At 42.8% G+C, this 15,685-nt stretch overlaps 1 long non-coding RNA gene across 1 annotated transcript in view; it reads right to left on the bottom strand.

Moving 5' to 3' along the window:
• LOC128907328 (uncharacterized) overlaps nt 1–15,685 on the bottom strand; it is a 141,205-nt gene that overhangs the window by 64,453 nt on the left and 61,067 nt on the right. The window contains exon 3 of the long non-coding RNA XR_008465563.1: nt 13,462–13,574. This is a non-coding gene — a long non-coding RNA (uncharacterized LOC128907328). The remainder of the gene's footprint in view (nt 1–13,461; nt 13,575–15,685) is intronic.

The following is a 15,685-nucleotide window of genomic DNA, read 5'->3' as shown; positions in this document are numbered from 1 at the left end:
AGTAAGCTCTGTACAGAATAAAAAAGAATTCAGCTCCAAAATTCAACTCTATGTCCATTTGCAGGCTTTCCTAGAGTTAAGCACTATCTGGTTTCTGGACTGGGCAGTTGCTGTTTCTCCCCATCAGAAGAGGTACCAGTCCCATCCTTTAAATTACAAACTGATTCTGGAACCCAAGTTTAAAGATTCTCAAATCTGGTATCTTGATTTGGGCATAACCGCAGCTCTGAGGCAAAACAGCAGCATTTTTCCCTTAACAAAGCTATTCCAGTTCTGTTTTAAAGAGAGGAAAGAAAGAATTATTTTAGTTAACATCTAATGACATCTGCAGGGTACAGAGACTGCTAAAGTAATTGCATTTTATTTTATTGCAGAGGCAAAGGAGAAGTAATGAAAGTAGGAAAGGTCTGTAAATATCCATCTTTCGCAAACATGTTCAGCATATGCAAGTGTTGCATTATATTGTATTAATGAAAGTGTAATGTGTGAATCAATTGAAATCATTCTGTGGTGTTTGGGCCTCATTTGCAGTGTTAGATCCACTTTAGAAGGACATCACATTTTATTTTGACAGCAAAAAGTAACCTGGAGAGGAACAAAACATTGTGAAAGGTGGTTTCATTACAGCTTATATGTTGCCCACCACATTAGGAACTCTTTGGTCAAACACTTTATCTACACACAAACACACAAGACACCTTACCCTTTTCAGGCTTGCTCTGCAAGGAAGGGGAAAACTACCAGTGAATAATACCACAAAAGGAATGAGACACAGAAGGTAGATGCCGTGAGCGGCCTGAGAGCCTTTAAGTAAGGCAGGACCACCTAAATCCTTGGGGAGCATCCATCCATAGGCTGGGGATTCTGGCACCGCCCTATTATCAGCCCCAAGCTGCCTTGTTCAAAGTCCTTTCCCATGGTGCAGGCAGTCAACTAAGACAACTGAAGGGAAACGTGGAAGAGTGCTGCAGACATGGGTGGCAGTGTTCAAAGGGAAACTAATTCTTATTAGACAACAAGGACACTCACTGCGAGAATTAAAGGATCTGCTGTTGTTTAATACTGATGCTTCACAGCAAATTTCCCACGGCCAACAGTTTCAGTTACAGACCAGACTGCCAGATAAAAATATATCCAAAAAAAAATACCTGGAAAAATAACCTGACAAGTAGACTAAGTTGTCGCAAGAAATAAATATTTTCCTTGGACTTTTTGCCTTCTACCATGGAAGGGGCTAACCTATGTACAAGAACCATTTTCTGTTCATGTGTTACACCTGATAGCGCATGTTGGAAGTTGCTGTCTTGTACTGATACCATGGAATCTGAGCCCCTTGCAGATGATAATGAATTCAAATGCAAGACCAAAACCCTCTCATAGACTAAGGGATCATTAAGATCTCCAGTTTGAAGATGAGACAACTGAGAAAAACCAAGGTGAAGTCACTTATCCACAAGCATGCCAGGAGACTGCAAGGTAGGAACTGAGCTCATACTTTGTGAGTGCCAGGCCCATTGTCACCCCAAAGCCCTCCTTTTCCCCTCCAAACAGGAATATAGTAAAGCTGTTATACCTAATTCAGTACTCTAGAAAGTTTTTCAGCGAATGCTTTTGCCACAAGCCATGAGAATTACCAGAATAGGGGAAAATTCACAGCGGCCCTGTAAATTTCGGCAGAGATCATGAGTTTGACACTTCGATCCAGAACGCTTCCAAAGAACAAGCTCACAGGTAGCAATGCACTAAGCACTTGCACAAGGCACAAGAGATTCATCTCTATTCATTTCCCAGAGCACAAAAGAAGCAATCAGAAATCACCCCAGAGTATTTTTCAGACAAGCATCTTTGAAAAGGCGTCAAGTATAGCATAGTAAAGTCAAGTATAACGCAAGTCATGCTAAACACAGAGCCACTCCAGTAACAATACACTCTCCACTGCTTTTATTTTACTGGAGTCTCACAGAATTTAGCAACAATCAAATCATTTTTAAGTTGATCAGTGAGCAAAATTTCCAAACCATTTTAATTACAAAACACACTCACCTGCAATTTGTCAAGGAGACTTGACAAAAATGGCAACTAAAAGCAGCATTACTGTGGATCCCATAATTCTGAAATTGCCCCATCCAACAAACCATAAAATAAGACGCAGAGCAGGAGAGAGACACTTACATAAATCCATTCACAGCATAGTCCGAAGCATGACAGAAGAATGTCAGCACTTGTCGAGTTAGATATAACAGACATGAGAAACCGGCCACAGATAAAAACAGAAGTGGACAACTGAATTAATATTAACATGGAAAAAGTGTTCCGTGCCTTTTACCTTGCTGCTGTTTACGATGGTATAAAAACAGGAGGAAAGGTGACACTGGGGAAACTGGCACGGCTCTGATAGCCGGCTATGCGTACATTTGGGTTAGACCAGGATGAAGGCAAAGCAAGCTGGAGTGTGCCTTCAGATCTGCACGACCTCCAGTGCACAGCAGACCCAGGGCACAATCCAAGATGCAGAAGGACACTTCCAAATCCCTTCAAGGGGCTCAGGCCTCGCACCCTAGAACATCTGCCACGGGCATAAAGAAAGATACCAAATGCAATGAAAATGGTTGGCTTCCTTCTGATTCAGTGAAGTACTCCAGGAAACTGGTCTGTACAGTTTCCTCTGTTCTGTAATAAGTTTCTTTTTGCTAGCGATTTAACCTTTAGATGACAGTAAAAAGCTTCATAAGCCCGCATTATGCGGGCAGCTAGAGTCTTTCTCCACCCACCAAATGCTAGAGACTGATAGTCATGGTTCCTCGTCTGTCACCTACCGAAATCTTACTAATGACGATCGCTAATAAACCTCCAAAAAAATCTGTAAAGCAGACAGCCTCCAACTCCACAGCTTCAGCCTGTCCAGAGCTCTCATATACAGATAGCTTTTATCTTTAGGCTTGTAATGGAAGCCTGGAGATCAGGTGCCTTGTGCTGATGCTCTGTTATGCTAGCATAAATCAGAGTAAATCAAATGAAGGCCCAGCTGCACCAGTAGCAACGCTGCTTCTGCCTACCCAACCTAACGCAGTTGGTTACCACCCGTGAAGCATTAAACATGCACACGTTTATCAGGTTGTTCTAGTAAGGATGTCTTTCAAAGTCTCCACTCCTCATTTTTAGGTTTTCACAAGGCTAATTCCTGATGACCCAGCCCATTTTCTAGTTTAATGTGCCAGATGACGGGATGTCAATTTTGCCTTGGTTACCCTCTGAAAATCAGATTATACCTCTGTTTCCCATACTGCGTTGATCGCTTATAACCTAGTATTTGGCACAGAGGTTGATATCTGCAGCAGGATGCTTTCCTGACTGAAGAAAGGGTTTTGTCCGTAACGCAGGCAGGATTAAAAACAGGTCTTGTAAGGAACAGCAGGAACTCTTTGCTCATCCACAGAAATGCTTGTAAGGAAATACTCAGCACTGAATAAAGAAATGAAAATAAAAGATAGTAATGGGGTTTGGTGGTTGTTTTTCAAAACCAATGTATCCATATGTGAATTATAAAATGTGTTAAGGGAATGTAAATAGAATCCAGACATAGATGCTAATCCATGCACAGTACAGGATACATACTGAAGTCTTCTGCATTTCTAGATGGGAAATTTAGGTATTAAATGGCAGATGACGGTCAAGAAATGACACGTCTGCAAGTTCATTTTAGGTGAAGAATTTTGCCAGAGACAGCTCTCACATGAAGACAGGAAGCAGGCACTATGTGCTTGGCCTCTGAATTCGAAGTGATAAGACAGTGAAATGAGTTCCTTCAGCTGTATGAAAGGGCTCAAATTAATTAATGTTTCAACTTGCTTCTAATGCATGATAAGATGCATGCAGTGAGGAGTGAATCAAATGAGAAAAATGTGAAGGACTAATTAGGTTTACAATGCTGTGCTGAAGAACAGCAAGAGAAGAGATTATCTAAGCACCAGAATCATCTAAGAGAGATTTTTTTCTCTCTTATTAACAGAAAACCCGAACAGTGTGATTTGTGAAGTGGTACAAATCAGCTATATAATTCTTCTAAGTTAGCCTCTTGGCCATTAAAAATGGCTAGTCGAAACCTAAGAGAATTCAAGTTTGTTGGGAAAGAACTTACTTATCACTAGTACAGTATATCACAAATACTGATGCTTAACCTGCTTAACTTTAGAAAGCTAAAGTGATATTGTTATCCCCATAAGCAAGATGGGGCACACACCCCAAAACAACTCACTTGGCCCAGGTTGCCCAGCAAATCATTTATCACAGCTAGTAAAACCAAAGTCGCCAGTAAAACCAAACTTGCTTTCCATGCGTTACTGAATTAAGGGGGAAAAAGAAAAAAAAAAAAAATAGAATGACAAAGGGGGGAAGAGGGAGGGGAGAGAAAGGGGTGGAAAAAAGAAAATAAAAACCAGTAAGTTTTTTGTTGTTAGAAAGATGCAGCATTTACACTTGCAGCTCCTTGGAGTTTCCTGGAAACACCCCCCAGCAGCTCCCACCACTTGTGCTGTGTCGAAACAGCTCATGAAAGTCACTCACCCCTTGTCTCAAAGCTCACGACTAGCAGCTCACTTTCACCTTTGTCGAGCTGTCCCGCTCCCAATGCACCACTAGCCACACTCCTCTTTTTGAAATCTTATTTTCTTTTGTTTTCTCTGGGTTTACCTGTTACGCCTTTAAACACCTCCCTGGGCACCTCTGATGCAGCCATCGGCTCCATCACGCTCCTGTTGCTTTCCACAGTATTGGGCTCTTTTGTCCTGAAAGCTGAAAAACGCGTGTGAAGCATGATCAGGCTGATGAACTGTTCAGATTTCTCTGCAATTTCTGGCAACTGGTCTGCGCTCCCCAGCGTACTGGGCAAGAAAACTGCATGTTCTGCTTGTATCTCCACTCTGCAGCTATCATGACACCAGCTCCCTTTAATCCATTAGCAAGCTTGTCAACAGTGTTGTGCAGGTGCAATTACACAGTTATAGCCAATGTACCGGTATGAAATAGAAATTGAAATTTATCAGCCTTTTCACTAGCAGCAAGAACCTCACTAAGAAATAAAATTTTACAATGCTCATTGTTAAGAGCATCACTAAAAGTGTCTCTTCCATGACCTTGAGATTTTATCACAAGACAGCAAAACAAATCTCTGAGAAAAAGTTAGGAATAAATAACACGGGGGGTCTACATGAATAATGCACATAAAACACAGATGCTCCCCCTCCACTAATACCAGCTTAATCTTTAATGAATTCTTTGGTTGCAGCACAACCCCTTTTTATCATTAATAAAGGTTTATTCTTATTGCAGCGTATTCTCCAACCTCCAGACCACATCCAGGACACTATAAAGACACATAAGAGTACCCTTGACAAACATGTTCTGTGAGATGGTCCCTGTCTGCCCTGAGGTATGACTAAGGCTAAATAGATAGTGTGGAAGGACAGCATTATTTTCACATTCATTCTGAGCAATGAGGGTCTGGATTCTCCTACTTATTTCTATGGAAATTACATATGAAATTATGCAGTCACGTTGAAAGCCAGTAGCAGAAACGGAACCCAGAATTAATTCCCAGCTCATTTTTCTAATCTCCCTTCCCTTTACACTCATCTTTTAAGATTCAAATTATATCTATCAAAAACGTGACAAGAACATGCCACAATAACGTGCATCTTTCCGTTCATTAAAGAGAAGGGAAACAAGACACTGAATAGATTTAGTGACTTGCAAAACTTCACAAATGCAATATTTCCTTAGCCCTTCCCAAGGGACTTCTCCCAGGAGCCCTGCGGATGCTCTTCACGAAGGTTTCTGCAGGAGGTGCTCTGTGGAGCACTGCTGATTCTCCATTACTGTATGGTGGCCACTATACTCGGTCACCCCTTGCCAGCCCACGGCCACTGTTTATCAGTGCTGCTGAGGCTATGCAGCACTGAAAGATATCCCGGTACTTTGTGCTACCTTCCCTGGGGGGTTTCTCCTGGCATTCGAAATAAAACAGTATCGTTTCCCACACCTCTCACACTGCTGCACACAATTTGGGTATTTTTCTGCCTATCTTTTATGCTGGTTTTATTCTGGAATGACAAGATCAGGACCCTGCCATTCCCACGTGTCTCCTAGATCAGTTTCGCTTACACTTGAGCATTTGATATTGCATATGCGATTGGTTTAACCTTTCTTAGGGTGCTCTGACCGCCTTGCTCTCTAGACACACTTCCTTAGGGTTGCCTTTTTCTCCCCTTAAAACCTCTTCAGTATGTCAAAATTGCAAGCCCATCAGTAGCGATCCCAGCTCTCTGGGGAAGTTCACTATCCCCTTCATCTGGGAAGTCAAATACACAGAAACCCTACCTCATATGCACACAGACTTGTTTTGTTTAGGGTCAACACCCACTCGACTGCTTCAGACATTGATCCCCCACCATATTGCCTCTCATCCACTTTCTGAGGAAACGAATAAAAACAACTTCATATTTAGTTCTTCATCTTGGTTTGTCTGGCCAGCTCAGTACACAGACACAGTGATTGCTTCCCCTGTTGCCTTGCTTAGGAAAAGATCTCTGTCAGGAGCAACACCTCTACCAGCATCATGGAGACACAAGTTTTCTGCAGGAGGTGACAGCGTGGAGACACGTTCCACAGCACAGCAGTCCCAGCCCAACAGACTGTCTCTAGCGCTGCTGGCATCTGCTGCTTGTCTCAGAAAGCTACCTGGTCTATTGACATATTTCCTAGTGGACAAGAGCATACAAAGCTCTTCCATTTTGAAACTAAATTTCTGCACAGGAGCCTCTTGATGCTGCTTCTACTCTTTGCTTTCTAGTGCGTGGTGCTCCTCCCTCTGGGTTCTTATAGGTTGCAATATCATAGAATCTTCATGGTTGGAAAGGACCTTTGAGATCATCGAGTCCAATCATAATGAGTAACATCATTTAAAGAAATGCACCCTCAAAACCACAAGAACCATGTTTCAGTCTTAAATGATGCATTAATCTAGGCAACAAAGCATATAATATAGGCTGACAATTCTCAATGCTAACTATGAGCCTAGCTTCATCAAGACATCTTCCCTTTATACGCTTTATAGCATAAAAATACTCTCTCGTGTGGGACTAATCCCAAACGGGTCATCAGAAAAAAAATCATCAAGTAGCTGACCATTTTTACTCATTTGCTGAGTAAAACACTCAAGCAACTTACCAAAATCAAAATGAGGATAGCTCAAGCCACCAAGCCCTACTGAACATTTGCACGAGTAAAGCCATTTGAAACTTGCATTGACTAGCTAAACTTCTGGCACTAAAGATAAAAATCATTTTCTCCAACTCTAAGTGCATTGGGTTACATCTGGAAAAACTGAGACCAGAATGTCCTTGAAGCAAAATGTCAGAGACCCATCATTCCAATTCCAAAACCAGTTCCCATTTCAGAGAAAAATCCCAGCGTTGCCTCCTAAATATAGATAATTATTCTCAGGAATAACTGAAAAAGCGCACTGTATGGACCGCAAAGTCAAAACAAGAAATGCTATTTCAAATTTAAGGGAGACAAGCTCATAAGACCCATTAGGAGTTTATGTAGTGTTAGCTTCGTGATTCTGCTTCAAAGTTTTTTGCTGCTTGAGACACCAAACTCTAACAACAATTATAGTCTAGATAGTAACAACATTATAAAATACAACAGCATTTCATACTGTGTTCTCCACCATTTTGTGTGGCTGAGAGTCATAGGTACCATGGTCTCGATCTCAGGACTTCTTGGGACATTGACCTGTTCTCAGCATACAACAGAGCATCCTTATAGTTTCCTTTCCTATCTCCTCAGAGAAGACTTTAAACCTCTTCCCTCATGCATGGGGTTGGCCTCAGCTGTCCCGGTTCAAGCTTCCTCTGGGCTCTTAAGCTGAGACAAGTTTTGCCTATCAGTCCCTGACCACTCCAAAGAGTGATATACTGCACCTTACTGACACATTGCTTAAGAAAATGCACCCTATTGCCCATGATGAACAATACGGTGCATTTTCTATCTTGAAATACAGGAAAACTCCAGTTTTGGAAAAGGCAGTAATCTAATTCAGCCACTGCCCAAGAAAAACATCATACGTTACCCACCTTTTTTACTTTCAGTAGTCTTAAAATGCTGCCTGACCGCAATTCTCAGAGGATACTGCTAGAGATAAATTTCCAGAATGCATACTGGAGACAAGAAAAGCACACTGTGAAAACACATGTGTTATTTTTATTATCAGAATTGACAAAATATCATTGCTAGTTTTATAATAGCCTGTTAAAGCCATAAAAAAAACCAGAATGATGGGGGACAGCTGTGTGTCAGTGCTTTGGTGTCAAGTTCACGGTATGGAATATACAAGCGAGCATGCTCCTACTCTGGTCTCAAAGCTCACTGCAGAATAACATCCTACAGAGCTATCTGTCAAGCTGCAAATACTTCATTTACAGCTGCCCTGAAGAAGAGCTTTTTCTCATTCTAGTATATTGAACTTGTGTATGGGCCTGCCCATAATAAGATCAGCTAATGGCTTCTTCTAGCACCTTCTTTGAAGCAAATGCTATTGAGTTTGGGCAAACAGACAGACTCTTTACCAGGCACAATATTGGTTTTGTAAAGGCACGTAGATCTGTTCCTGAATTTTCAATGTGCTTCATAGATTAAGGACAGAAAATGCCATCTGCTAATGCGCTTCTGCGCACACAAAGGGCCACTGCGTATGCTGTTTCTGATGGTTTGAGGTTACGGCCTTTCTCTGCTGCTCAGGGAAAAAAAATGCAACGCATCTCAAAATCAGTTACATTTGGTTCTTTGTAGTTTATCCCGCAGTGCCACTGTCTGCCAGGGGGTTTCCTGCTCACCGTCAGCCAGTGAAATGGTTCTCCAGTTACATATGGCGCAGTAACCTAACCAGCCGTAATGGTTTCACCAGACACTGGTATTTAGCAACGCCTGCCAACTGCTCGGCTACCTGCTGCGCTGCCAGAAGCAAGTGCTTATGCAATTCACCTCCCTTCTTCTGGGCTTCAGCTTGTCCTTTCAGTCTAGAATGTAAATGTGTGACATACAACGCTTCAGCACAGCATTGCTGTCTGCAGGCAGTCAGCCATTTGTGAGAAAGCAAGTGGACATACAGTACAGGAAGAATAACACAAGCCTTCACCTACCTGCCCGTGGCTTGAGAGACCCTGATCTTTTGCAGGAGAACTCACATCAAGTGTACATAGCAGTGGGTGAATACATCTAATAAAACAGATAGCACTGCCTTAGGATAGCCAGACAGACGTAGTGAATAGCAGCCGCAGGGACACAAGAGTGAACTCCATATCTTCCCCCCTCCCCCCCACCAAGCAGTTCAGATATTATTCCAGGCTATATTCTTATCTTAGGCCTTTTATTTCTTCATGAGAAATAAATCAAACCACCCATCCTGAACTTCTGGTCATCATAAAAAGGTAAGAGAGGAATCAAAAATAGAACCCGTGAATATTTCAGAAACTTAACTAGAGCAGGTGCATCTGGAAGTGGGATGGGCAGAGAGGGAAGATTATTATTTTTCTGATTAGTTGCCTATCTCCAGTGCCCACCTGAAAATCAGGCCTCTCCAAACTGTCTCATGGTGAGCATTGCAAATCACTACTTTGAAAATCTTGACCTAAAAAGCAAGTGTGTATTTTTAAATAATTAATAGCATTCTCTAAATGGAATTTTCCAGCCCCAAATGAGATGTACAGCTGAGTTCCCCTGAGAAGAGGTATTTATAATGGAAACACTGACACAACTGAAATGGTAATGTACTGAGTAGCAATAAAGCTTAGCACATCCTTAGTCATTTCATTCTTCTTATCAAATTGGACCTGGTCCCACAAAACCATCATGGCACTTTGCTCGTTTGCTCGACCTCAGTTTAAACACCTCTACAGCTTCCAAAAAAACATTGCTAGTCCAAGTGCTTTCAAAGTCTAACATTAATAAAAGCCACAACTTGGAATGTATATAAAGAGCAAGGCCTGCACCCAGCAAAAAGGGCAGTGCTTTGGTTGCCTCTGATGTAACTTTGGTAGGGGGATCTGGGAATCTCCCTCCAGAGCTATCATGTCCTAATGACTTCAGAAGCAAGGCAAGACCCCGCTCAACCTGGTCACCGGCTGCTCTGCTTTGTCTTACATATGTTGGCTCAATTGTGCATTTCCAAAAGAAGTAACACCATCATTTTGGTAAATGACCTTTATATATTTAGTGCAAAAACCTGCCTTTTGCCATATACATGCACAGATACAGATATATACATATATATACCCACATATATTGACAGTATCAAAAGCAGCGCAAAGCACCTTTTGGAAGGCTGTAAGTGGTCAGACCCACACCTGGACAGCATCGTCACATTTTCTCCAGCCCTACAAATGTCTCAGCAGGATCTGTCCTCCCTGCATGTTGGAAGATGGGTAACCTGGACCTTTACTAACCGAGGTTGCTTTTGAAACTGGATCTCCTACCTAAATCTTATGCTATCTGGGTCAAAGCTGGACTAGAAAGTCCCTGAAAAGACACAAGATGTGCTATAAAACACATCCTACTTTTAGGACGGATCAAATAGGAGAGAATGACAAGGAACCAGGGACAAGCAAACTATAGGCAATAGTTGACCAAAGCATGTGATTACTTGATGTAAGATACAGAGATATATGTATGAGTGAAACACCTGCATCCTTGCAGGCAATGGGATGTCTTCACTGACTTCCATGAGGGCGCCTTCTCTGCATTTTGTCATGACTTAGACACATGCGAAGAGAAGTCGAGATGGTGATAAAATTTGGAGAGAAGAGAGAAAATGTCCACAAAAAATGCCAATTTTTTAGCCAAAGATCAAAATACTCTAACCCAAACCATTAACAGCATATATACTTTCTACATTCAGGAACCAGAGGAGATTCCACCTTACATTAGCCATATTCCCTTGTTAAAACATGTCTCAGCTATCTACCAGATTCATCATCCTGCTCTCAACTACGGGCTAGGCTTTTAGGTCAGACTACCTTTCCCACAACAAACCAAAGCTCCTTTTGTTGAGGAGAACAAGCACATCCTGATAAACCCACTGATTCATTCATCACATGAGATGAAATCGTTTCAACAGACATGAATGAGGTATTTCCCCTCAGAAACTTAATGGCCTTCCACAGATATAAAATGAGGTGGCTGCAAAAGTCTGTCTAGTTATCCGTCATCCTACCCATTCTCTTCCTATTAGACTATATGCAAAAATTTCGTATTAGCTCAAATGGGAGGAAGAAGACGGCATTTCTGTATCTTAAGTATGCTTTTGTTTCTTTCAGGAAAACGCTCTCCTTTTGAATGACGGTGTTCAGCACTTCAGAGCCTAAAAGCACAGACTCACCCACCCTGACAGAGACCATGAGTTAAGTTATTGACTGAAAAAAAAAATCACTGGTTTACAATAACACGTTTATATAATCTAATACATTGTAACAATAATTCTTTAATGTATATCACACTGGCTCCAGGCAAGAAATTCCTTGAGTGTCAGGGAAATGGTGAAAGATGAGTCAGGAAACTTCTACATCAGCATCGTCTTGAATAATAAAATGCATGTGGTAATATTTCCCAGCAGTACTCTGACACCAGTCAATAAGGGAAGAAGAAGCCCTGCATTTTTAACTTCATAACAACAGTCTTTAATATACCATTTAAATTATATTAGTGCTGCATGCCATAGATAAATAAATAAATAAACAAACAGAAGATTTTAAAAAGTGCAGCCAGGCAACTTTTATCGTGACGTAAGGCCATGATGTTTTATTCATCTGATGAGAAGAGCAGCTTGCAGCTACGCAGGAAGAGCTGTTCCAGACATGCGGGGACGGTGAAGGACAGGACGCAGCCCAGTGAAGCTGTTAAGCAGCAGGGAGGCAGGTGGGGGAGTGGAAGGGGAAATAAGATTTTCCCCCTAGATGTTCAGGTGGCTTCACTGGATATTTATTAATCAGGGCAAGAGCTCTTTATTCCAGACAGGAGGAGAGACAGCTGCTCTGTCAAAAGCAAAATAAGGGACAGTCAGGATGGTGCAGGCTGCTGTTCCTGCCCGGTGGCAGACACGCGGTGTCTCTCAACAATGCTGTTACTCAGACCAACAGGGACCAACTGGACAGCACTGGGGCCAACTGCCCTTCCATCTTGTCGGAGCCTTTGCTTTCTGGGATGCTTCTCCAGTTACTTGTCAATGCTGGGGTGGAGGGGGATCCGAGCACAGCATAGACCTCTGTGACAGATCCTGACAGTGACACTATCTTTGCCACAACCGTCCCAAAGAGTGTGGACTAGGAGAGCTGGATTTACCTTACCTGCACAAGCTGGGCAGCACTCCACAGAAAACTGCTGCTACAGGGGAGGGCATACATCCTTTCCCATGCCATTTATTTTTACAGGGCCATTTGCCCTTACTTTCTCCAGCATACAGAAGTATCTTTCCAACTGAGGGAAATTTGAGACACATTTCTCAGGCTTGTAACATCTTCCTGAATAGATGCGAGACCAGCACCCTACAGCCAGGCCACTGAAGCAATGAGTGCTGTTTACTGCTCTGTGAGATGCAAGTTTGTGGGCAACCACTACATACGTTCCCTGCGGGGAAAAATGCTGTTTAATAAACAGAGCATGCTGAAGTGACAGAAGGCATCATAACTTCTGTAGAGTAACATCATTTCAGAAACAACAGGCATTTCTGAAAGAAATTCAGAAAGAAATTCCTGAAAGAAGTTCAAGTCAAACTTCCCACTGAACGTGAGAGCAGCTGCTAATTCTCAGCACTTCTGAGAGGCAGGCCACGCTGCAAAAGCAATTGTGAACCTTTGGAGATTCAAACACCCCAAGTCATAAGCTGAAAAATCCAGGTGATAATAATAAAAAGAAATAAGCAAGAAAATCTTGGCTGTGAAGGACTGGCAATAGAACACAATGAGGAGCTCGCTGCTGATTACAGCATCAACTAATCTCCCTTGTGGACTAGAGGCAATAATATCCATAAGATGCAGAAAAGATAACTCTGTCTCTGTTGACCTTATGTTCCAGCTCGCTGATCCTCCATTTTGTTTACACTAGCCGCACACAGGTATAATTGATTGTGGGGACTTCACACCACAATTTAAAACAAAAAAAGGAAAAGAACCGGCAGAGGGTAAAAAGCAAATGATCATTCTGCCTTCAGACATCTCTACAATTCACATTCATAACCTCCCTGTCCAAGTAGCCAAAGAATAAGGTGTAACAGGAGGAGACCATGCACTTTTACAGGAGTTCTGCAAAAACATGAACTGTACTCCAATCGCTGCAGCGCCTAAGCCAGACTTCAGGGTTTCCTGTGTCAACTCAGAACCAGAGAAGAAGGAAATGGGTCAGGTCACCTACCTCATCCAGGGCTGGCAGATTCTGGCTTCACATATCACCAGCAGGGAAGAGGCAGCTTACCCAGGTGCCCCAGAGGTACCGACATTGTGCACCCACCTCTCCTCTCTTCCAGGCTGAAAAGACATTGTCTTCCAAGTTACTCCTCACACAGAAGTTATTCCGTATCTTCGGTAACAATTCTATACTTGCTGCCCCTCTCTGAACCTTTTCCAGCTTTAATATATCCTTTAGAAATGAAGGGAATTGCACACGGTAATCAAAGTCTGTGTGAATCACAGATTTATACAGTGGCATAGTGACATTTTCAATTTTGCTCTCTGTTCCTTTTCCGATCATTGCAAACATTTGATTTGCCTCTTCAACTGCTGCTGAGATACAGGTATCCCCAAATGAGTGTTGTGAGAAGTTTTATTCTATGCCATTCTTAATAGAGTTCACCACGGGCAACGCTGCAGAAGAATGTTATTATTTCAAAAAAGGAACATTTCCAGGCAGATATTCTCCTACCTCTCTTTGGGTTTGAGTATAAAGAGACAATAAACATACTAATTAGAGCATTCCAAGTGTAACAAGGAAAAATACCAGATGACCCTCTGCTATCTAGCCCTGTCATAAGCTAAAACTTCGGAGGACAGAGTGGTGATGTGAATAGGCAACTTTAACTTGCATCACTAACAGAAGCCAAAGCAAAAAAGCCAAGTTTGGTGTGGCTTCATTCTGTGCACTCCACCGGTTTGCCCAGCCCTCTGCCCTCCTCCACACCCACAGGCCCCTGTTGCTTCCTCTGGACAGCAGAGCTGTGACTCGGGACACTCGGGCCCAGGCAGGGCAGAAACATGGCATGGAGGCAGCGTGGTCACAGAGGCACTCCCCAGCAAGGGTAGCCAGGGTGAGCTCACTCCGACCTGTGACGCTTCAGGTCTGGCATTCAGCTTCTTGCAAACAAATTACAAAAACACCCACATTAACATTCCCAAACCCCCCGAGTGTGCTCTCCTGTGTGAGGCACTGAAGAGCACGCTATGATCTATCAGCAGCATCACAGGGAAGATTTCATATGGGTGCATGGTTGACTATAAATGTTTTTACACCACTTATGTTGCTGTCATTCCCCAAGAGTCGCAATCACCAAGGTATGTGACAATTTCCAGACAAGACAATGCTATGCCGATGCACTTAATTTACAACCTTCCTGTCTCAGTACAGTGTGGATTTAGTTCCCTCCAGCTGGGGGATATGATAGAGCAATGATCAGCGAGTGCCAAAATTTGGCAATGCAGAGACAACCTAATAAAAGAGATAAAGAAGCAACTGACAGAAAAAAACCCAGTTATCTGCTGAAGCATTTCCCCTTAGTGCACATAGGAGCCAAAGGCAAGAGACACAGACAAGAAGCACTCTTGGGTGATTAAGTCCAGGAAGTCAGTGCTGAGACCAGCACCGGTAGGACGATTCGAAAAATATCTCGTTTCATCAGATTTCAGCAAATTAATTAATCTTTTGCAGAAATGGACTTGTTTTGCCAAAGCAGGCATAGCTGACAGGCAATTTTCCTTCAAAAGCCTGGTTTCATAGCATTAGCCCTCCCCAAGTTTCTGACGGTCCCTATAGTCCCCACTGCTCAGGAGGCCAGGCTTCTGGAGCCTGACATTTCCAGAGCAAAGAGCCACGTAGACTGTCGCCCATTCCCGGGACACCAGAGGCTGCAGTACCAGGGAACCAGCAAGAGGCAGGCAAATGGATTGTCCCATGGCTTTCCACAACCCTGTCCGCTGCTGGTCCCATTGTGCACTCTGATCAGATTTACTTCCCTCTGAAGGGAAATCAGGAGAAAAGGAAAAAAAAAAATTCTTCTGTCAAAAAAAGTCTGCTTTCTGCACATGCACCTTAGTTCTGAATGGCATTAAACCTTTCTGCTTGTTTCTGGTGACAGGACCCGGGTTCTGCTCCACACTGCAGGCAAATCGCCTGTTCCCTCTGTGCGCTGTGTTCCCCATCTGCAAGGCAGGCAAGATGCATCACAGAGAGATTTACAAATTTAAGGACTGGTGCTCACAGTAGCGGAAAGACCAATGAGTTACTATGAATATTCTACAGAGATCCTTTGTCCACCTAGCAGCTGAACATGACCAGGTTCCCAATGACCTCATCTTCATTTATGTTGGGGTCCCTTATGCAACGCAGGAAGTACAGATGGACCATAAAGAAGGAACAGATTATACTA

Source organism: Rissa tridactyla, chromosome 3, assembly GCF_028500815.1.
Source record: "Rissa tridactyla isolate bRisTri1 chromosome 3, bRisTri1.patW.cur.20221130, whole genome shotgun sequence".
NCBI lineage: Eukaryota > Metazoa > Chordata > Aves > Charadriiformes > Laridae > Rissa > Rissa tridactyla.
The sequence above is the reverse complement of the archived record's forward strand: the minus strand, read 5'-3'. Positions and strand labels throughout refer to the sequence as shown.